The sequence below is a fragment of the Dermacentor albipictus genome, unplaced genomic scaffold (assembly GCF_038994185.2).
Source record: "Dermacentor albipictus isolate Rhodes 1998 colony unplaced genomic scaffold, USDA_Dalb.pri_finalv2 scaffold_30, whole genome shotgun sequence".
NCBI classification, from domain to species: domain Eukaryota; kingdom Metazoa; phylum Arthropoda; class Arachnida; order Ixodida; family Ixodidae; genus Dermacentor; species Dermacentor albipictus.
In genome coordinates this window covers 1,132,130-1,157,295 of record NW_027225584.1, presented here as the reverse complement: position 1 = coordinate 1,157,295, position 25,166 = coordinate 1,132,130, and the positions used below count along the sequence as shown (strand labels likewise).

The 25,166-nt window shown below is 44.3% G+C and overlaps 1 long non-coding RNA gene and 1 pseudogene across 2 annotated transcripts in view; both read left to right on the top strand.

The window, feature by feature from the left end:
- The window catches only part of LOC135908413 (carboxypeptidase M-like), a 76,181-nt pseudogene extending 64,309 nt beyond the window's left edge, over positions 1–11,872 (top strand).
- A 485-nt stretch (positions 11,873–12,357) lies between these two features.
- Positions 12,358–25,166, top strand: part of LOC135908446 (uncharacterized) — a 52,008-nt gene continuing 39,199 nt past the window's right edge. For both annotated transcript variants that reach the window (XR_010566335.1, XR_011510034.1), the window contains exon 1: positions 12,358–12,406. This is a non-coding gene — a long non-coding RNA (uncharacterized lncRNA). The remainder of the gene's footprint in view (positions 12,407–25,166) is intronic.

The following is a 25,166-nucleotide window of genomic DNA, read 5'->3' as shown; positions in this document are numbered from 1 at the left end:
TGTAGCGGCGCAAGGGTGCATAGCAGGAAAGCCTGCGCAAAAAGGAGCGGTTTCATGACCTCGTTCGTCGCAGCGGCATGCCCAAAACAGAAAGTGCCAAAACCACTTTCTGATTATGAGGCACGCCATAGTGGAGGACTCCGGAAATTTCGACCACCTGGGGTTCTTTAACGTGCACCTAAATCTAAGCACACGGGCGTTTTCGCATTTCGCCCCCATCCAAATGCGGCCGCCATGGCCGGGATTCGATCCCGCGACCTCGTGCTCAGCAGCCCAACACCATAGCCATTCCCAAAGCCGTCGCCTAGCATTTCAACCAACCAGGTCATAACTTTGATGAACTCGATCTCTACATCTTACAGTCAAATTTTCGTTCCGAACGAGAAAGAAAATACAGAGAATGATACCTTATCCATAAGTTCAAGACATTGCAACCAATAGGCATAAACGTTTCAAAGGGAGCTTTAGAATCTATTCGCTCATGCTAAATTTCAAGCTATAGGCAACAACACTTAGTTTCATTTCTTGGCGTATCTTCTTTTCTTCCTTTCCTCTTATTTCTTTTTTTTTGCAGCTGGCGCGTCAGACGCCGTTGACACGCCGGCTAACACGCGTGCGTTGACACGTGGTTGACAGATGGGGGGGGGGGGGATTGGGCTTGGCCTTGAGCACAGCATTCCTTTATTCTCAATTCGACACGCTAACACACCTTCCCTCATTGGCGCAGCCACCCTCCTTACACCCTCACCCCTTTAAAGAACCCCACCTATATATACTGTGGTGAGGAAAGCATACGTCGCCTCTAAGAAGACAAGTCCACTTGTCGAAACGTTGGCTCCTGCTTTCACCTCGTTCTCGTTTTGCTCAGTATCCATGAGGTTATACGTCAGGTACTGAATGATCAGGCGAATCACACCCCCCGTCTCCAAGTAGACAAAGCTCACGGCCTTTTGATGCTTTGATAAGGGCAGCCTGTACTGCTGTCCAGACCTGTACATGTGACACCTAATATTATTCCTGTCTTGCCTCAGAACATATTTTGTTACCTTATTTGTGGCTGGCAGGGGACAGCCCTTTAGGCAGACATCATAGGCTGTCTTTGAGAAAATCTGGATGTTTCGTAATTCTAGGAGGAGCAGTACTTTACTTGGACTAGCACTACTGAATAAGATGGCCCCAGAAAGCAGAATGTTACTAACGGCCGTGCCATTGATGGAGGGCTGACTCTGCCATAAAATCTTGTGCTCAAGTTTGCACACAGCAGTCACCGCTAGCATTATCCCACGAGTGTGCATTGAAGGCTTGTACCTCTCACCACACATGCTGCATGTGTCGAAAAGTTGCAGTAGACAACTTTCCACTACAATGTATTTTCTCTCAGACTGCAGTGTGGGTGACCGAATCTCTGAAGAAAAGTTATCTAGTGAATGTAATGCTGCTACCAAATCAGCAACACAATTGCACTTCCATGCTGCTGTCTGATGCCGGCTGGTAGCTGTGGTCATTTTTGTCCACGATAAGGCTGGCTTCTACAGAATCATACAAGAACTCGTACGCATCACTTTTATGTTGCTGTTTTGGTGTGAAGGTTACAGTTGGCAAAATAGTTAAGCTAGACAATTTTGCATCACTTCCTTTGCTCAACACTTAGCACATTTGCTTTGACACATCAAAAGTTCTGTTTGGGTTGCAAAATCTATTGCTTCATTTGGTCCAAGTAAGTTGGCCTGGGTGCCTTAAATCAAGAAAGCGTATTGGTAACGTGAAGATGTTTGTAATGAAAAAAGAACAGAAATGGAAAAGGAATTACAGATGCCAGCAAAGACAGAACTGTTAAGTAGATGTGTTCCACATTGCAACTCACTTGCCGGGACTTATCTTGGAGCGAACAACCTAGACGCATAAGTGTGTTCATCACGTGGCTCACTATAAAAGCAAACAGAAATACGGGAGTGCTTATATAGCACTTACTGAAGAATGCTGAAATAACTTCTCTACTCCAGAGATTACACATACACAGGTTCACATTCATAAATGTGTTGTTTCTGAACTGTTTCATGACTTACCAGCGCAGGAGCATTTGTTGCAGTACTTATGATTGTGCTATCCTCTGTGTTTACTGCCAATTCTCTAAGTGCAATGTGCTGACCTGATGCACCATTATATGGAGCATGCATGGTACAGTAATGCGCCTATTACACCTAATGCCATTAACAGCTTCTTCAGTTATAATTGGTGAATACATAAAGGCGACTAAACCATTTAAGACTACACACAAGAGTGACTCATGTGACTGTCCTTCGCTGGACTTATGGTGAGTTGCAATAGTTAGAAGCAACAGACTAACGACTATGGCGCTACTGAAGTGATAAATGTGATAAAGCTGCACCATAATGCTTAGAAATTAGACGTAAAATAAGACCCGGACAGACAAACACCTGCAACAGATTTTTATTTTTCCTAATACTTCATCTGATATATCCCAAGAAATACGCGACAAGAACATAAACAAATGAGTTCACAATATATATATATATACCAAGCTTAATCACATCCATCAGCCACAAAACTAAATTCATTCTTACAAGAATGAGTTTGTTTTAGTTTACTTTATGGGCTCAAGAACCCTCTGGAGTTTTCCGAGGAAAGCTCAGCCCCCCTCCCACCCACCCACACACACCTCAAGTGTCATTACCAGAGCTCTTTCACCCACATCATTTGAAGTTTCTTTTGACTGGCCTCGACCACTTCACTGAAAATTTTATTGTGGCTAATAGCTCACTACATTATTGTTGGCGTTGACGTGCGTGGCTTTTAATTCATATTTTCACTTTATTTCTGTAAATCCTGACAATAGGAGAACAAGCGCATCAGAAGAACCATCAGCGGCTGCCTCATCCGTATTTTGTCACTTCGACATTGTTTTAAATTTACACTGTAGACACCATGCACATAAACAATATATTTTAATATATAGACAAGACAAGTTTCCTTATATTTTCAAAAGAGAAGGAGATAGCCAATTAACAATTATTTCTAAAGGTATAAATGGCCTAAGCCTAGAGAATAAATGGGTTGATGTATGTTCACCACGCTTCACATTGCTTTGCGTGCTTTTTTGACCGTGAAAAAAAGCAGTTCTAATAATTTATAACATTTAGCATGTATATTTATATATATAATATATTATCAAATTTTATTATATTACATATATATATATATATATATATATATATATATATATATAATAAACATTGTCACTTACATGAAGAGGTCATAAATGTATACAGGGTGTCCCAATGAACTATCATTGACCACGATTTAAAAAAGAGCCATGCGTTACTCAAACTCTGGTGCATATTGTTTCCAGTACAATGCAGTAGATGCCACAAATTTTTTCGTTACTGAGGTTTGAATAGGTCATTGTATTTAATTATCAACTCGATACATACTATCTTCATTATCAAAGTGTCAATGAGGCATTTTTAAGCACCACCAAGAGACAACTAACTGTGGTATTTTCAGTGACGTACGAATTGCGCGCTAATTTTTTTACGATTGGTAAATAAAATTGGGCCTTGTGAAACACGCAGAATTCCCCGTGACAGCACTCCCACCCGCATCACAAAGCAGCGCCCTCGAACATGCTCCCTCTGAGTTAGCCAGGACGAAAGAAAGCAAATAAAGAAAGTATTGTGATTGAGCAAGTGCCTTATCTGCCACACCGTGCCCGTGTTAACACGTCGCGTTTGGTGTTAGTTGGAAACAAGCTACGATAGCTGCTGTCTTAGTGTAGATATAGTGTAGGGATGTTTTTTTGCCACATTACTTACCAACACAAATTTTGTTTCGTCCGAGACTCCATGTCTTTATCTAATGAGCAGAAGGAAAACATGATCCTTCTCTTGGGAGCTGCAAATGGCGATAATAGGAAGGCAGCAAATATATATCAGTCATGGAAGTGTGGCGGTGGACCAAACGCATCCAGTGTCATCAGAAATTATAACAACCTGACAAAAACTAGCAGCTTCAAGAAACAGCGGTGGAGGACTCCATCTTGGAGCCCTAGCCTACGCACGGATGTTCTACCATTTATATGGTCTCGAGCCATCATGCTAGCCTGCGGGACGTGGCCACCCTGGTACCAATTTCCAAGTCATCAGTTTGGAGGATTCTAAATGATGGCCTTTCACCCATACCACCTTAACCAGCACCAATGTTTGGAAGATATGGACCTGTAGAATTGCCTAGATTTCTCGAGTTGGGTCCTCGCAAACTCTGATACGCCACCGGACTGTTTGAGAAACATCATGTGCATAGATAAAGCCGATTTTCACAGAAGCGTCCACGTAAATTTGCATAATGCACTATTGAAGTCACTCCAATCCACCCTGGGTAAAGCTCAAACGGCACCAGTACCAGTGGTCATTCAATGTGTGGTGCGGAATTTTCACCGGTGCTATAATCGGTCTTATCTTCAACCATACACTGACTGGACAGCGTTACATGGACGAAACCCTTGAAGGAGTAGTGGATGAGTTTCTCAGCGAAGTCCTGCTGTCACGTCTTTTACTTGTGTAAAATCAGCAAGATGGGGCACCCACACACAGCAGCAGCCATGCACGAAACAGGCTGGATGCAAATGTTCACGCGCAATAGCTTGGTAGGCACGGGCCTGTAAACAGGCCAGCTTGGTCACCTGACTTCTCTCCATTCGATTTCTCTCTTTGGGGTTAGGTGAGAGATTGTGCTTACATGATCAAGACGTAGAATTCCAGTATCGGTCATCAAGAGAGTCACTGAAGATGTGATAAAGCGGACTCAGTACTGCGCAGCTGCAGGAGACCTATCCGAACACGTCGTCGAGGCAGTAGCTGGTGTTCAAAGGGGTTTATGAATTCATAGATAATAAGGGCACACTGAAATCTCACGTTTCTTTGCTTGTTTTTTTTCTGCGGGCATCGCCAATTCGGCTCATTTAGAAATTGTGTATTTTCTTTCTTGGAAGAAACGGTTTTGCCTTTTCACTACACATGGTTCGCTTTTCGGTCGGTTTGTCTCGCTTTTATTTTTTGCCAAAAAGCTGTTTTTGCAGCATGCATAGAATTTCGAGAAAAATAAAACTGTCCCTTTAATTTGGCTTTAGTCCGAAGCAAATTTCTGGCACAAAATATAGCTGCGTGCGCACTCTTTCGATGCTGTGCGAGCACAGCCGGGATTTTGAAACAACCTGTGCCTATTACATTGCTTCTCGCGTTTCGTGCTTGGTCAGAGCGGCGCTGCGGCTGCATTATCAAGAGGCTTTTGTTATCAATGTGACTAGTCGTCCTTGAGAGACGGATAATAGGTGCGCCGTAGAAATAAGAAGGAATAGCCGTGAAACGCGAAACCTGCTGTTGGTGTTTCTTCCATAGCATTATCAAAGTGATGCGCTGTCTTTTCGGGTTTGCGACAGGCAATGAAGTTGCCTTTAATCAGATTATTTGAGGGCGCTGCTTGATGTGGGTGGGTGAGCAGTCACATGGTATTTTTCATATTTCATGAGGTTTATTTGCCACTCGGGAAAAATTTACGCAATTAGTACTTCGCTGAAACCACCGCTGTTAGATGTCATTTCGAGGGAAGGGGGCTACATATGTCCAATTGACACTTTCGTAATTACGACAGCACTTCTCGAGCTAGACAATTATTTGTAATTAGCGAAATTAATCTCAATAACAAAAAAGTTCCTCGCAGCTGGAGTAACGCCACTGCTATTTTTTAAGTTTTTGTGCATGATAGTTGGAGCACCCTGTATAATTCACCCTGTAAGCGAAATGAGGCCAAGCCGAATTCACTCGAAATCAGAATCAGCAGCAGTCCTGCGCAAGAGCGCTTTTACTCAGACTCAGAAAAAGAAAAAAAGAGAGGCTGCAGTTTCGCTTAGAAGGGCGCAGCAGTATTAGTGATAGCCAAGTATACGACAATTACACGAAGTAAGATAACACCACCAAGAGTCGCCAGATTCTTGGTGGTGAAAGAGGTCTCAGGCTGTGAAACTGAACCGTCTCCTCAATGAGGTCTTGTAAATTCTCATATTCTCCGACAGGTTACATACATACATACATACATACATACATACATACATACATACATACATACATACATACATACATACATACATACATACATACATACATACATACATACATACATACATACATACATACATACATACATACATACATACATACATACATACATACATACCCACCCACCATGGTTGCTCAGTGGCTGTGGTGTTGGGCAGCTGAGCACGAGGTCGCGGGATCAAATCCCAGCCACGGCGGCCGCATTTGGATGGGGGCGAAATGCGAAAACACCCGTGTACTTAGCTTTAGGTGCACGTTAAAGAACCCCAGGTGGTCGAAATTTTCGGAGTCCCCCACTACGGCGTGTCTCATAATCAGAAAGTGGTTTTGGCACGTAAACCCACACATACATGAAAGAGACGAACCTTGTGGAAGCAAAACGTGTTTCGTCAGGACCCTGTATATATATATATATATATATATATATATATATATATGCTTATATATATGGGGTTCTGACTGCTGGTAGGCCCCAGACTCGCCCCCCGGAAATATGCAAACTTTCCGCCTATGGATGCACAACTTAGCAGTTTGCTACAGTGCCTCGCAGCGACTACAGCAGTTCGAATATGAAGTTTGGCACGAAATCGCACCGCCTCTCTGGTGCATTAGCATAACAGCGCAAACGACTGTCGGCCTGCTTCAGATGCAATCTCTGCAATTTGCAGCTGCTTTGCACATATGCTTCACAGATCAAACATGCTATGCTGGAATCATGCTTCAAATTTGCTAATGAACCAAATGGTACAGCCATCCACAGACGCAAGCGAGCCACTCTGCTTCAGCAAGCTTATGAAAATCAATTAGATTGCTTCTTACCGGGAGTGCGCTGGTACACGGGAAGGTAGACGGCATGCCTGAACTTGGCAGCCGTCTTCATACCGTGCGTTTCCTGCCACGCACGAATAGATATGGCACAGATGTTCGTTTAAGTCTTCTTTTATGATTATTCATCTACAGCAGGTAGTCCGAGGCGTAAAAGTGCGCAGAGCAGACACAAGAAGGCGGCAGCGAGCGACCGATGGCCTTTTTTCCATTGCCTTTTCCTACTTGCATCGACGGGTAGGAAGTAGTACCATATGCCCGTAGTCCTTACATTGTAGTGCTGGCACTCATTTACGGCACAAATCGTCGATGGCATCTTATATCACAAGGAGATCATAAAAGTCTGGGTGCTTGCAAACTCGAAGTAGTAAAGGCAAGGCGCAGAAGACCAGGACTCGAGAAGAAGAACACAAACGACAAGACCGGCGCCGGTCCTGTCGTTTGTGTTCTTCTCGAGTCCTGGTCTTCTGCGCCTTGCCTTTACTACTTCAAGCATGCACCAACTAGCCCAAGCAAGAGTTTTGCTTGCAAACTCGCCGTCTTCCTCCATGAAACTCGTGCATACAACATGTGCGCCGCCATGCATTTGGGACGACGCGAGCGCCGCTTGTTAGCGTGCACTTTCTTTACTTCGTAATACGCATAGAATAAAGTGCAAGTGTCTAATAAGAGACTAACTGCAATTTTAAGCAATAATTATATTGTACTTAATGACAGTCGACTCACACAGAGTAATTTCTTGACTACAGTTCTAAGTACCAAGATTTCGCCGCCAGGCCTCGCCACTTACTGGTTTTTCTTACTTTCTTTGACAATTTAAAATTATATTTCCTACTTATATACCGAACAGCGTGCTGGATTCTTATCGCTATAAAGCATTCTTTTTCTTTTCATTTCATTTTCAATCATTTCATTTCCATCAACCTCTCAGAACACATCTTGGCCAGTTGTCCGTCCCTTTATTACCAATAAAGCACGACCGAACTCATCTCACGATGTTTCTCGACATTATAGCGAATCGCAATTGAGCAATCTAGCGAAAGACCGCATTTCTGAAGTCACGGTTATTTCACATGTGTAGTGGTAATTCTGAGACTATCATTCCTTTGACTATTTGTGACAATCGGCCACATCGTCCCACTTTGCTGTGGCACTTGCTCGCCAAGGTAACTTATGAGCATGACTGCATGACGACGACTGCATGACGCCGACGCAGTGGCAATGTAATGAGGAAGGAATGCTATTGATGGAATGACAAAGGCGTATAGTGGCGAAGGCATGATGAGAATGACATGCAGGTTCCTAAATTACGATAACGACGACAACACGAGGACAAGGAGATGGATAACCGCGGTATGACGACGATTACGTGACGACGATCGAATGACAAGTGGATGAAGCGGGAATGACGACAATGGCACGACCAAGCGGCATGACGACGACGGTAGAAAAACGGATGCGTGATAGTGAGGGTCACGAAGACGCAATGGCGACAATGGCATGACATTGGTGGTGTAATCATGCTTGAATGGCTGCCACATAATTATAAATCATAAACAAGAAACGACGCCGATGGATTGATGGAGATGGTATGAAACCGACGGCATGACAACAATCGTATGAAGTGACTGAAGTGATGAGTATGGCGTGACGACAACAGTATGACGAGAACAGCATGACGAGAGTCAGATGTCGAAGTAGTAATGACGATATTGGAACGACGGCGGTGGCATCCCAAAGACGGTATAACAAATGAATGACGGCGGCGAAGTGAAGGCGATGTCAGGACAACGACATGAGGATGAAGGGATGACAACGGGTCTACGGTGGCAATGGCGTGAGCATGACTGTACCACAAAACTTATATAACCGCATGATGAAAGTCGTATCACGAAGCTCGACTGACGACCATGACACGACCACGACATCATGGCAATGACGGTCCGACAACTTGCGCATGATCGCGACTGTCGGTCGATGACGGCTTGAGAACGGCGGCATAATAACGACTGAATGCCGAGAATTCCGATGAAATGACGAAGATTGTCGATGGAACGAAGAAGGAGGTATGACGATGACGGCATGACGACAACGGGATGACGATGACCGTAATTCGACAATGCCGTGATGACCACGGCATGAAGAGAGTCGGATGACAAAGCTGGAATGACGTCGGTACAACGACCATGATAGCATCACAAGCCGGAACACATATCAAGTGGCGCAGGCTATTAGAGAACTTGTACCACGGGGTCACAGTAGAATGCATGACGACGACTGTATGACGAGAGTAAGATCACGAAGCTGTAATGTAACAATTGCGTCACTATATAGGTGTGACAACGAATACATGATCACTGTATAACAACGATGACGTGACGACGATGACATGACGAGTGTCGGATGACAAAGCTAAAACGACGAAGTTGCAGCGAGCTGGCGCGGGGAGGAAGGCAAGTGCGCATTGACGAATCCTCTTTCCAACTGACCGTCAGCTGTGAAACAGCCAGACGCCACACTTGAAATTTATGAAGAGCGTGACTTGGCCACACGAGAGTGAGGGCGAAGATTGTTGTCACTCGGTGCACCCTCAAAGCTTGCGCCCGATGGAGATTGCAGCCGCTCCTGCGCTGGGAGCCGCGAGCTGCGTATTTTTAATTGCGTCTGTACCGCTCTTCCATGAACATCTTTCACGAAAACTTGGATCACACACTAGCAAAGTGCCGCCCTTCCATGAACCTAGTGCACACCAACTTGGATGACTGGGCATGAGCAATTGTGCATGTACCGCTATTCCCTGAATATTGTTGACGAAAACTTGGGTCACCAGGTAAGTCACACTGGCAATGTGCCGTTCTTCCATGAGCCTAGTGCACACCAACTTGGGTCAGTGGGTAGGTGCGGCCCGCCATGAAACTCTTCGACGCCAAGTTGTCACTAGGTATGTGTCAATGGGTACTAAACAACATCCCTGGTCATCCACCTTGACAAAGTGGAATGGCTCATGATTTTTTTTTGCTTTTTAGCTGAAATATACAACCCCTACTACTAGGTATAACAGACTCTGTATGACCTGGTGATCAGAATAGTGAGGAAATAAAACAGAATGCATGGCTTTTTTTAAATTTTTATTCTTGTTTACACACACTTCTTTTTTTACCGCGGCTTCTAACACACGTGGCCTAAGGAAGGAAGAAAAAAAAACACATATGGGGACACACACAGTCTTTTTTCCGGCACTTTTCCCCTCAGAAGCAACTCACGCGACTTCCCACACAGCATACACAAGCTCTGGAGGAGGCAGATGTTGTCAGGCCTGCGCGACGGTCTTGTTCGTGAGCAGCACCTTCAGAGTGGTGTTATCACGCCTCCACTGGACAAGGGACATGAAGAGCACGTGGAAGCGCAGACAGCCAAAGGTGACCCAGAGCACGGAAAGCACAAACAACGCAGATGACAGTGACGCTGTCGGCAGCCACGACTTTGAGCGGTACTCGAACAGCACGTAAAGCCAGGCCATAGTGAGCACACCGATGTTACCCATGCTGAAGACGAGGTTGGCCAGGAACAAGGTGGCGTCTTCACGCGACTCCTTCTCCCAGAACCACTGCCACAGCGGTTTGGTGTGGTGGCGCACCGGGTAATGGACGCCGCATGTCGTGCACACGCGGCCATCGGGGCCCAGGTACAGAAGCTGCTCCAGACACGATCGGTGGACGAATGCATCCGAACAGCGACACGGACATCGAAACAGTGGTTCCTCCAGTGCGCTGCCTTCCTCTGAACACAACCGGCATGATAGATTGGCCATCGCCCTTCCCACTTCGACAGTGCAAGAGGACGAAGTCGACGCGATGTCATCGCTGGCTCTGCTGCTTCTTCCGCTGCTGCTGGCACTAACAGCAGTACTGGCAGCGTCGTCATCGGCGTCTTTGTCCTCGTGGACAATATCCGCGGCCTCGCTTCCTTCGTCTTCGGTGCTTGCCTCGCTGCCTTCGCTACTGCTGACGTGTCGGCTGCCCGCGATGCCAATCTCTCGGCTGGCCTCGTCCGGCTGATTTTCGCACTCGACTGGATCCTCGGAGCTGCTGCCGGCTTTTCCGCTTACGAAGAACACCATTGGTTCTATGGGCGTCCGCTGCATCGCAAGAAGAACGGCTTCAGCACGAGACGGGGGATCCAAAATGAAGAAGCTCCGCTAGGCAGTGGCCGCGTAATGGAAGCCTCGGCTCACACTACTTCGTTGTCATCTTTGCTTACTCTCGAGCTACGAGACTATAACACATCCGAGTCTTTGCGATGAGCAAGCATCTTAGGGAAAACTGTAAAGCCTTGCATATTTGATTTTTCCCTTTTTTATTAACATATGTAAAGAAGGATCACCAGCTTTATTGGCCAAGCTGTCGTTTAAGGAATTGTTTTTTTAAAATAAACGCAATACCCACAGCGAGATTGCTCAGCTTGCACTATAGCGCTCCTCAGGAACCTGCTGCAGAATCCCTCTCCCCAAGTGCGCAAGTTCTTCATCGCATTGACTACGCGAATACGAGAGTCCCATTAGGCGACGTGGCTGAACTGCACGATTACAGTTACTATTTCACTGCTATCATCAATGTCAGTATACAAGTGGGAGCTGCTGTTTCGGTGCAACGAAGCAAAAATTTCGCAGTAAATGGATACTTCTATCACTTCAATTTAGTCAATGTCTTCATTTATAACGTACTTTAGTTGTAAAGAGCAGTGGCAACGAATGATGTCTGTGCCGAGGTGTTATTTTTCAAGAGTGGAGATATCTATTGGCGCCCTCGTCTTCCTTGTCTTTCAGATATTCTTTGACGCGCCATGCATAGGGCTCATGGAGCCGCGTGGTCTTGTGAATAAACCAGTGGCTTCTGGTTGCTGGCCTGATCCGTCGCCTATGCGTTTGCCTAGTGTTGTGCCACCCATCTTTGAACGAGCATTCATCGTGATTACTTGGGCTTCGCCGGGTGAAGGACTTAGACACTAACGACTTGAAGGTGCGTTGCTCAACGTGAAAATCGGAAGGGCCACCAACCTTCAAGACTTTTCCCGCGACAAGAATGCATAACGCACGGGGGACGTCAGCATCCGCCACGCCTCTTTCCTCCCGACGATGGGTCGGCAAGGCCATTTAAGGCAGAACCAACCCATTGTAATAAGCGAGAGTCGCCGCCAGCCACCCAGTCGGCCTGGTGCGCTCTTACCGCTGCATACGCTATTTTCTATATTTGTACATACAGTATAAAGCTTTTCGTTTTCTCTTTGTCTGCTCCAGAGTCAATCGCTCATCCACAAACCCGAAGTCGCAAACCTAACCTATAGACCGTTTTTTCTTCTTCTTTTTTTATGGGAGCCACTATATTGCTACACAGTGGCGCTGTCTATGGCAAGTAGGCACGCGGGCTTGGAGGAACGCTCCGTCTTGCATGGTAGGTATACCCTCGGCAGTAGTTTCTGGCGTTTGTTTTCACGCTCGTGCGGTCTATTTTGTATGACTTGCATCTTGTTCGTGGTACACGCTTTTGTGAGACGTACTGAAGTGGTTTAAGTTGGTATGGCCGGGTTTTCTGTTGGCGTTGAGGCGGACGGAGCAGGCAACGCGATGTGTGCGGGCATGTATTTGAGCCTACAATCAGCCTCGGAGATTAATAGTGTATTCCTGAATGTTCCATTTACTAATATTACCTCACTGCAGTATTATCCTCTAGTTCTAACTGCGGTTTAGGAACAATAAACCTTCGCGACCATGGTAGCAGCGTGGATACCATTCTGCTACAATAGGAGCTGTGCTGTTATACTTAGACAAGCATTAAAACTCTTAGCAGCAGATTAGATTGCGTGACCACTTGGTTTGGTGGATGAGGTTTCCACTCATGAATAAGATAGTTTTGGTTAGTAATAATAGCATACCTTACAGTGTGAATTTGGTTTGTCTAGCAAAGCGACCGTTCACGAACTGCGCGAGCATCCTAAGCAGTGGTAGGTGCTGGATTACAGATATCTTATATATCTTCCACAGATATCTTCTATATAGCACATGGTCCAAGCATACGGCATCAACGTTTACATATCTGTAAACGTTGTGCGGCGTGACTTTGCGAGGTCGTATTGCGGCGTTAGCCCGTTTTTGCTTCTTTCTGAGAAAGGGGATAATATTTGAATTGTTTTTTAAGTTGAGTTCATTCCGTTCTCTACGACGCACTCACACATATTACGGAAATTTTGTCCTCAAAAAATAGCCATCGTATTTTTTTATGCGAACCCTCTCATATGCTGTGCCGCATATGCTGTGTGCTGTATAAGGTAATTACCACGAATGCTGGCCACCTTTCACTTAACGAGTCTTTTACATAATTTCGCATGTGGTGCGACAAATGGCAAATGAATATAAACTTTACAAAAACAACCACTTTGTCTTTTAGTAAGCGCACTTCAGTTTCTCTATTTACCTATTCGTTTATTGGCTTTTCCCTTGAACGGGTGTCTCAATACCCCTTATCTTCACACCTAATATGTGATGGTCAAGCCATATTCAATACACACGAAATAAAGCGCTAAAGAAAATAGGCTATCTAAATCGTAGATTGTGAAAAGCTCCGCGTGAAACAAAATTGCTATCACATAAATCGCTCATCCGACCCATTCTCGAATATGGTTGCCCCATCTGAAACCCTTATAAAGTATCTGACATTAACACTCTCGAATCAATTTTAAAAAAGCAATCCGTTTCATATACCGCCGTTATGACTGGGACTTCTCTCCCTCATCTCAGCTTTGCACTAAGTTTACAACCTCTGTCAGAGCGCCGTGATCGTGAATGCCTTAAATTGTTGCATAATCAAATTAATACCACACGCTATTCATTAAAGAACGACTATCTGTCACCTGATAAATTGAAATCTACTAGGAATAGCCACAAACTTAGCCTTGCACCATTTGAACTGCGTACTAACCTATTTAAGTATAGCTTCTTTCCTTATTCAATTGAAAAATCGAACTTACTCCCACGTGAAACTATGTTACTGCCTTTAGAGGAATTTTTGTAGAAATTAACTTGATTGGTAATTAACCGCATTGGCCTCTCGGAAATTTTACTTATATGGATATCATACTATTTACCCAATCGCTATCAATTTGTAGCAATTAATGAGCAACGATCAGGTTGCCTTCCGGTCGGCTCTGGCGTGCCCCAAGCAAGTGTGCTCAGGCCAATATTGTTTTTATTATATATTAATGACATTACTACTGAACTTGATCCGAATGTCCAAATCAAGTTGTTTGCGGATGATTGTGTGCTTTTTCAAGAAATAACTTCAATTAACGGCCAAATCCATCTTAACTCCTCTCTTGCTAAGATTTTTGAATGGTGTAAAACGCGGGACATGAAACTTAACAGTGGTAAGACCGCCTTTCTCCGCTTCTCTCGCAAAAAAAGCTCCGCTTTCTTTTAACTACAGGCTAGGTTAGTCACCTTTGCTGGAAGAGACTAAATACAAGTATTTGGGTGTCGCACCTACTAATACTTTATCATAGAATTTACATATAGATAACATCTGCTCTTCCGCATGCCGTAAACTATACTTTTTAAGACATAAGCTCAGAAATTTTTCCCCTAGCGTAAAATTACTTGCTTACAATTCGCTAATTAGACCGAAACTTGAATATGCATGCGTTGTCTGGGACCCGCTTAATAAACACAATATGACCGCCTAGAAAAGGTACAGAGAAAAGCTGTAAGGTTTATTTACTCTAAGTTTTCCCCGTGTGACTCATTCTCGGAATCAATGCAGGTTAGCGGTATACAATGTCTTGAACAACGAAGAAAAAATTTACGTTTGCAATTTCTTTTCTTGCTTTGGAATCAAGATCTAGCTATTAACCCTTCTCCGTATCGGTCGCTTTCAACGTCGAGCCATACACGCCACCATCATCCTAACTCCCGGACGCCGTATTTTGCGCGAACAGATTTATTCAAGTTTCCATTTTCTCCTCGCACTGTAAGTGACTCGAATGGTTCTTTATTGCCTTTCGCCACACTTGGATGTTTTTAACTTCCTTATTATTGTTTTGTTGCCATTTAACCCACCCTGCTTGGACTTGTACAAGGTTTGCAATATTGAATAAAGAAAGATTAATGCTGTGTTTACTATAGTGATTATATCTTTTATTTTGAAGTTATCTTGGTGTTATCATCAGGTGTTGAAGTTGATTTGTACAGAAGAATATTTTGTTATATGCAATGTACAAACCCACTCCTGCGATAACCCATTTGGGCTGCAGTATGTGAAAATACATAAATAAATAAAGATATTACGGCCTTACAGGGCAAAAAGGCAATGCCGAAGTACATAGCTTATATATGTATCATGCTGGTTCGCCAACCGCAGTGATCGCTGTGTTGAGCAGCGCCATCGGCCTCGTGCAGAAGGCTTGCGTAGACAAATAGTGGTTTCAAGCCTACTAGACTTGAAAAGCGTGAGAACGATGCCGGTGTATCACAGATAGTGAGCAGACTTACCATTTCATGCTGGTAATGCAGAGACACCGGTTCTCTTCGTTGAATTAAAACCGATATACTGAAAATAGTTCATAACACATACACACACCACGGCTGATAATGCGCGTCCCATGTTTGCGCCCCCAAGACATACTTCCACCTACTGTAGTTACCTATGCACCGAAAGGCTTCCCTGACGACCTTATATGAACCGACATTGTGTAAGTTTCACAAAGTACGATCTAAAACAATCCGACATCGTTCCGCAGCATGAGCCAGCAATAAGCAGCGCCGCGCCGGATCGCCCAAGCAAGAGACGAGGAAAGGCTTGCCGTGCGCCCTTTCCTCCTCGCCCGATGAAAAGGTCTGTAGGGCACGCCCATTCCCCTAAAGAACCTCATTTCTTTCCCTGTACCCTAACTATATATACTTGAAAACAGACGACCTGTAGGTGCTGCACCTTCAACGACCACGTACTGAAATGCAGTTTTTATAACAATGCCTATTGGGGGCGAGGAGTTACGGAGTCGCCATCTGTCGGAAGCGTCTCGCTTGCGTAGTATGACAGATAACGCGGCGCGCTCCTCATATGTTTGGCTGTCGGCGCTAAATAAGAATGCCAAGCGGGGCCCTCCTGGACATTCCTGTAGGTAATCTTGAAACGATGGAAGCTCTTTATTGTCAAAATAATAATTTGGGGCAAACAGAAAGCACAAACTGGTTTACAGACCCTAGCTTTTTACTGAATATACCTACAGTGAATGCCCACTGCGCGCGGTCGCCGTGATGGAGTCCCCCGAACCGCCGGCTTCTTGAGTGAAAAGTACTCATTCGCTGAGAGCAAACTATGCAAAATATCTTCTTATAGCCAGTTGTCTGCACAAACAATTGGAACATAATGAAGTGTCAATGCAGCGATCACATGGGTTCACGGCGACCGAGTGCGCCTCTACATACATGTGCGAGGATAATGTTTCGCTTCGTGCCGTGAGCTTTAGGCCGCAGCATATGAGAATTTGACAGTACACAAGCAACCATTGTTGCGTGGACTGTCAGAGCTGTTCAAAAATAATTTCGTTATTACTAGGGACATCGAGGCATACGGCGACTTCTGATGCGTCGTCGCGATGATTCAATATTTTTTTTCTAAGTTCTTGGACGTTTAAATATCATTATTTCTCAAGTTGCGTCGCACTGTATGTTTATCGGTCTTCCCAGTGAGAAATTCTCCGCTGCTTCTTTTTCTTAATCCAGTACATTAATTATAAAAGCTGACACAAACATGAGCATGTCATGCCTTGTTTTAATGTGCTTCTTACCATTCCCTTTCTATTCCAGTGAACTTGCCATAGTCTAGCATCAACAAGTTCATAGACCAAAGCTTCATGACATTAGTCGGGCAGCGCGCACGGGCGAGCGTCTCAGTGCGCGCTTTCTGCTATTCAATAAACATCGCAGCACGACGCCGTATAGCAAAAATCTTCCTCGCGAAAATGCTTGCGGTTATAATTTCACGAACCAAGCTTTACGCAGCTTCTTGTCCTGCGGGTACGTGTGAAGGCGGACACCGCGGGCTTTGTCGCGTACAGGCGCCCAAATCTTTAACTGGTGTGCGGGAGCGATGACTTTTCCGTGCGTCAGCGCCGTTTGACGGGGCGAGGCTGGAAACAGTCTGAGGCTAAGCGCATGCGGACAAAGCGCGCTCAGCTGGGCCCATCGTCTACTAGGCTGTTTCCAGCCTCGCCGCGTCATACGGCGCTGACGCCCGGAAATGTCACCGCTCCCGCGCACCAGTTAAAGATTTGGGCGCCTGTACGTCCGGCACTGTGGCACTGATCGGTAGCCTAACCATGCTGCACGCCTTCGAAGGCAGCCACTACCTATTATATATATTTCAAGTGTTGTCAAACAGACACCTGAAGCCAGAAAACCTCCCCACTTAACCAGAACCTCAACGCTGGTGGGGACATTAAACTTTCGTTGTCAGCTTGCTTCGGCACTTCCGAAGCAGCCGATATGGCCGCATTGTCCACGTGATTCCTCATAAACGTCGCTGCGACGGCGGCGCCAGCTTTTTCAGTGATGGAACTCGCCGCCAATATTCATAAAGGACAGCACTTGCATAACTTGCAAGTGCCGTGAAAAATATAAATTATATATGCCTAATAAAAACTGGTCAGAACTAAAGCGGTAATTCTCTTTTTTCTTTTGGGCGAAAATTCTGGTCGAAACATTTTTGCGGTTTGAATTAGGGGCACTTGAGGACAAAGAGATATGAATAGAAGGCAGAGTATAACCATGGGGTCCTATAACGTAAGACTATTCCAATAGGTTTTTATTCTAATCTCCTTACGCCAAGTTTGCGTAACCGCCAACGCAAGCTTCGGGCAGCGACTCGCAGCGTTGCCTCAACAGCCCAAACACTATCCTCGTTTATAGGACGTCACCTTTATTAAATTTCAAAACAAATTACATTGCCTACATTGAGTGGTTTCCGTTATCTATTTTTTTATTTATTCCATAATGCAAACCACAACAGGGTCCAAGCAGGACAGGCGCAACATAGTAAATGTACAATAAGAATAAGAATAGGGAACACAGTACAGTGCAGAAAGAAAGTGTTGATAAAGTTACGACGAAGTTGTAAGAGGGTTCCATTCAGATATGGTACGTGGGAAAAAAGAAAATTTATAGCAGTATAATTTTCGCAAAGTATGGTGTTAGTGACTGTGTGTGATAGTGTCGGGTATATCGGGCAGACAGATGGTATAAGTATAAGCAGGAGTCTTGCGAGATTACGGTTCAGTAGGAACTGAACAAAGGCGATATTTCCTTCTTCGGTCTTCAAGTGCTTCAATATTGTTTGTCACCATAAGGTCGGTAGGAGAATCCGTTATTTTAAATTTTGAATGAACAAACCTGACAGCCTTTCTTTGAATTCTTTCAAGTTTAGTAATGTTTTCTTTAGTAAAAGGGTCCCACACTATAGATGCATATTCTAGTTTCGGTGTGATGTAGGTGTAATATGTTAGGAGTTTAATATCTGGGGGGGGGGGGGCATTTCTAAGCTTATGCTTTAGAAAATATAGCTTACAGAATGCAGAGGAGCTTATGGTTTCTGTATGCAAGTTCCAGGTAACGTCGTTAGTTATCGTTACGCCTAAGTACTTGTAGCTATAAACCTGTTTTAGCGTTGATGACCCTAGTTGATAAGTATGATTTAACCGATTCTTTTTTGTCCGTTATCTGAATAAAAGCTTTTTGCTGCGTTAACAGTCATAGAAAATTTACTGCACCAATCAAGAAGATTTTCTAGACTCGCGTTAAGTTCGTTTTCATCTTCCGGGCGCGTAATTTGACGAAATAACACACAATCACCTGCAAACAATCGAATTTGTGTTCCTGGTATATTGATGGTAACAATATCATTAATATACAGCTGAAATAGCAATGGCCCCAGGACACTTCCCTGGGGCACTCCTGAGGTGACTGGTCGACAATTCGAGTATTTGCCATCAACTGAAACAAACCGCACTCTGTTGGTTAGATAATCGACAATTCAGGAAGGGAAAATCTCGGGAAGGTTAATGTCTTTTCATTTTTGTATTAGTTTTGAATTACTATCTCTATTAAACGCTTTGCTAAAATCCATAAATACAGCGTGAATGTGACCATTATTATCTGAAGTTTTTGCGGAAGTATGGACTAATGTAACTAATTGTGTCACTATCAAGTAGCCCTTTCTAAAACCATGCGGAAAGTTACTTCTTACGGAGTGTTGTCCAAGGAACTCCTTTCTGTATTTTGCAATGATATGCTCCAGCATTTTACAGCTTGCAGAAGTTAAATATATAGGACGGTAGTTTTGTATTAGTAAGCGGTCACCTTTCTTAAAGACGGGAATAACTCGAGTGGTCTTCCAGTCCGATGGATGTTTTGATGATAACAGGGATTCACGACAGAGCATAACAAGATACTTCGCAATGATTTCAGCATACCGCCGAAGAAAGACATTCGGTAAATTCTCAGGCCCAGGTGATATTTTAGTCTTCAATTCCAGAAGCAGAGAGAACACACCATTGTAGCTAGTAAAGTTAGTTTCTAGGGGTTTAAAATGCGCCACGTTTCTCGTCACTTCTAAATTTAATTCAGAGAATACACTGCAAATAGTCGTTGAATTTCTGCGCAATAACTTCCGAGCCTGTAACTATGTTCCCATCAACCGATATTTCTGTAACAGATGTTTTGCCATCACTCATGTAATTCCAAAATTTACTGGGGTCACTTTTCAAAAACTCGACAACATCGCGTTAAAGTAGTAGTCTTTTGTTTTATGTAACACACATTCAAGTTCCATTTTAGCGTTTGGATAAGACGAGACTGGAGGCTAACTTTTTTGCACTTTTTATTTTTCATTTAAGATGAATAATCTTGCCTGTCACCCAAGGCGTGCGTTTGTGCACTTTCTTGCGCTTTGGTGGCACGAAGGCATTTATGCAATATAGGCACATCTGCGTGAAGCGCACCCACATGTTGCTGACCTCATTGCTTTCATCAAAATCAGATAAACATGTTTCCATATAGTGTGCAATTAAAATATCAGCGGCCCGAGAATGATCTTTAAAAGAGCGCGAATGGCTGACTTTTTTATTACTAGAAGCATTCCTGGCAAGAAGTATTGCAACACTAACTAGGTGAAGATCTGACCGGCCTTCCTCAATAAATAGATTATGCACAGTATAGTCATGGTTTATGAAGACCGAGTCTACAGGATGAACAGCCTTGCACACGAGTAGGCTCGCTGACAATTTGAATGAGATCATGCATGAGCATGATACCAAAGATGATATCCGCGCTGCTGTTAGATTTATTACGTCTTTGGCAATGGTCCCAGTTCATAAATAAAAGATTAAAATCTCCAACCAAAAAAATCTTTTTTGTTTTGAAATTGGCACGTAAGGCTCTGTAGTTGAATTAAGTAGCCAAGCGAAGCGTCCGGTGGCCTATAGCATGCATAAAGTACAAAATAATGACCCCAGCAAGATAAGTTCATGCAAACACATTCGAAATCTGAGACGTTGTGAACGGGAACACAACCAATAGAGTCAAGAGAACTGCTACGCCGCCGCCCCTTGTCGCCCTGTCCTTGCGCAGAACTTTACAATGAGAGCGAAAGACCAAGCCATCCTTTTGTCATATAGTAACGAATTTTCAGTGAGGGCTCTTATGTTCCGCTTATACTCCAATAATTTAATTTAAATAATTTAAATAAATAATTTAATAATAATAAGTAAATCTTTTTTCTTCAGAACACTACGTGCGTTAATATTAACAATTCGACCATATTGAAAATTTGCCTGTTGCTAGGCATGGTGGTCGGTGGTAACGCAGTTAGACAGGAAACCAGTAAGCTATCGCAGGAGACGAAAGATCTGATCAACAAACGCCAATGTATGAAAGCCTCTATCCCTACAGCTAGAATAGAACTGGCAGAACTTTCTAAGTTAATCAACAAGCGTAAGACAGCGGACATCAGGAACTATAATATGGATAGAATTGAACAGGCTCTCAGGAACGGAGGAAGCATAAAAACAGTGAAGAAGAAACTAGGAATAGGCAAGAATCAGGTGTGTGCGTTAAGAGACAAAGCCGGCAATATCGTTATAATATGGATGAGATAGTACAAGTGGCTGAGGAGTTCTGTAGAGATTTATACAGTACCAGTGGCACCCACGACGATAGTGGAAGAGAGAATAGCCTAGAGGAATTCGAAATCCCACAGGTAACGCCAGAAGAAGTAAAGAAAGCCTTAGGAGCTATGCAAAGGGGGAAGGCAGCTGGGGAGGATCAGGTAACAGCAGATTTGTTGAAGGATGGTGGTCAGATTGTTCTAGAGAAACTGGCCACCCTGTATATGCAATGCCTCATAACCTCAAGCGTACCGGAATCTTGGAAGAACGCTAACATAATCCTAATCCACAAAAAAGGGGACGCCAAAGACTTGAAAAATTATAGACCGATCAGCTTACTGTCCGTTGCCTACAAAGTATTTACTAAGGTAATCGCAAATAGAATCAGGAACACCTTAGACTTCTGTCAACCAAAGGACCAGGCAGGATTCCGTAAAGGCTACTCAACAATAGACCATATTCACACAATCAATCAAGTGATAGAGAAATGTGCAGAATATAACCAACCTTTATATATAGCTTTCATTGATTAGGAGAAAGCGTTTGATTCAGTCGAAACCTCAGCAGTCATGGAGGCATTACGGAATCAGGGTGTAGATGAGCCATATGTAAAGATACTGGAAGCTATCTATAGCGGCTCCACAGCCACCGTAGTCCTCCACAAAGAAAGCAACAAAATCCCTATAAAGAAAGGCGTCAGACAGGGAGATACGATATCTCCAATGCAATTCACAGCATGTTTACAGGAGGTATTCAGAGGCCTGGAGTGGGAAGAATTGGGCATAAAAGTTGATGGAGAACACCTTAGCAACTTGCGATTCGCTGATGATATTGCCTTGCTTAGTAACTCAGGAGACCAATTGCAATGCATGCTCATCGACCTGGAGAGGCAAAGCAGAAGGGTGGGTCTGAAAATTAATCTGCAGAAAACTAAAGTATCCTTTAACAGTCTCGGAAGAGAACAGCAGTTTACGATAGGTAGTGAAGTACTGGAAGTGGTAAGGGAATACATCTACTTAGGGCAGGCAGTGACCACGGATCCGGATCATGAGACTGAAATGGCCAGAAGAATAAGAATGGGCAGGGGTGCGTTTGGCAGGCATTCTCAAATCATGAACAGCAGGTTGCCACTATCCCTCAAAAGGAAAGTGTATAACAGCTGTGTGTTACCAGTACTCACATACGCGGCAGAAACCTGGAGGCTTACGAAAAGGGTTCTGCTGAAATTGAGGACGACGCAACGAGCTATGGAAAGAAGAATGATGGGTGTAACGTTAGGAATAAGAAAAGAGCAGATTGGGTAAGGCAACAAACGCGGGTAAACGATATCTTAGTTGAAATCAAGAAAAAGAAATGGGCATGGGCCGGACATGTAATTAGGAGGGAAGATAACCGATGGTCACTAAGGGTTACGAACTGGATTCCAAGGGAAGGGAAGCGTAGCAGGGGGCGGCAGAAAGTTAGGTGGGCGGATGACATTAAGACGTTTGAAGGGACAACATGGCCACAATTAGTACATGATCGGGGTGGTTGGAGAAGTATGGTAGACGCCTTTGCCCTGCAGTGGGCGTAACTAGGCTGATGATCATGATGATGAGGCATGGTGGAATCCATCACCCACCATCATGGTGGATTATGGTGATGGGTGGCACGATGGGTGACGGGCGGCACGGTGGGGTGTTGGGCAATTCTGGTTGGGTGGGCGATTGGGGACATGTTGGATACGATCGTGCACACAGCACGTCAAACGCAATTTGTACGATGAAATGAAGGAGTATCCATTGCACTTATGAAGCTCATGACGGGCTATCTTCATGCAATCTTGAGTCTTGGGAAGTGTACAGTCTGTTCTACATGTGGCCAAATATGTGGCTATTTTCATGTCATAAAGAATCAATGTAAAGCATTAATATATGTTGCATATCATCACAACTTATTGAAAAAGAAATTCACTGTGCTTATGCTTTATTTGGTTTCGCACTCTCTTTCCCTGGTGACCTGCTTGTGTAAAAAAGCTCCGAAGGTGCTTCCGCACAGAAACAAAGAGGTTCTCCGGAAGTGGTGCTGGTGGCCCCATTGGATGGTCACCAATGTTATTCTCCAGGCAGTCTAGAAGAAGGGTGCGATAATTATATAAATAAATTGTTTTTGCATACATCTGTAACCATAAGTGTATGAAGAAAATCTGCTGCAATCACTTCAAGCAGAAGATCGATTCAACAAAAGTTTCAGATAATAAAATGCAGCAAATATTACATACAAATACATGATACCCAGCGCGCAAGCCAGAGCAGCTTTATTTGCAGTTAGAATGCATACATGTGCATCACACTGTTCTGCAGATTTACATTGCATTTTTGCAGATGTTTTTTGCCAAAGACATGCCTCTTCTCATTGGGAGGTTGCTTTTAGTCACATGGAAACAGCACTCAAAGACTCATGGGGCCGATCTTGGGCTTCCGATTTTGCATAATTGGTCTGCTCTTCTACCACCCGAATTCCTGTCAGGTTAGAAGGGCCACGATTTGGCTCTACAATGTCTAACGTACGCGGGAGAGCTGTAAGGCGCAATCTTCCTTGTTTGTCCACTCTATTATCTGGTACCCTCACCTGTTCCTTGTGCAGTTGATGAGAAAACGGGTCTTAACTTTAGCATTTGCCATATAGGCATACCATTTTTATGTAAAGCTAAAGTGAAACTTTCTATGCCTCTTCTGGCAATTTTACGTGTGCTGCTGCTGCTATGGTCTTGTCATGCGTGCCGCTGGGTTTCTTGCAACACCACCAGATGACACTCACCTCCACACATCCCGGCTGGCACTGTTGCGCCAGCATTTCAGTCTGTGGGTATTACACGTGCGGTGCTTGTTTTAATTCCTATGCGACAAAAATACAGGTGTTGGGCTGTGATAGTGTCAACATTACAATTGTCCTTAGCCTGAAGAAAGCGCTTTGAATTGGTCTTTGAACAGTGCGCTGGACACGTATGTAGAAGGAGCCCGTATATGCGCCAGAAAGATAGCCCAAAGACGTGCACTCAGCGTCGAGGACAACCAGACCCGAAAGAAGCGCCACACAGAACAGTAGCATCTTCGCTTCACAGCGAAACATGATGCAGACCGCGAATGTATGTATACAATTTATTTAAAGAGGAAAATAACCGGGACTTCAGATGGGGCGTAAGACGAAAAAGTGAACAGGACGAGCGGTAACGAGCTACTGAGCATTATTACCAAGAAGCACATCGCAGCAAAAGGTCACATCTGTGTACAGCGTGCGTTGACATACTGAAGCACAAGATGAAACACACGTGGCAGAAAGCACCCTAGATGACTATGAAAAATGCCAAGGGGCAAAGAACAACTGTCCCTGGTTATTCACAAATGGGGTTTCTTCACTTAGGAGAGCCACCAAAGGCTCACTTACACACGTGTCTAGGCCAAGTCTGCACACATACCCAGGAATTCTGGAGATGCGATTAGTTTCTTTTTTACCACCACGGGGCGTATCAACCTTAAAGATTTGAAATTCGCGCCATGACGTATGCCATGACGCACAACTAAAGAAAACAAAACAAAAAGAAGCACACCCTGAGACTGTTGTTTCACCTCGGCACTCGGAAACTAGCGCGCTTATGTATCAGCGTTATCTTGAAGACAACCTGCTACTTGCTCGACTTGCAATGAATGGACTATTTTGCTCGACACCTTGCCAGACAGCTCGTCCATAGACGAAGAAATGTCAACAAGAGCGGACACTCACATAGAGCCCAGCGGCCGAATTTACCGTATCACACAAAGCGAATGTTATTGACTCCTTCCGGTTTCGTTTTTGGGCGCACGCGTTTTGAACACCAGTTGGTACACGCCGCGCCGGCTCCGCTGCTCGGCGCGGCATTCATTTTTTTCGCTTCTTCTGAACCTCGCGTGGCCTTGGCGTGGAATCGTTTCATTATTATGTAGAAAGGATTGCGATTGACCTTTACAAGATTGCACCGAATCT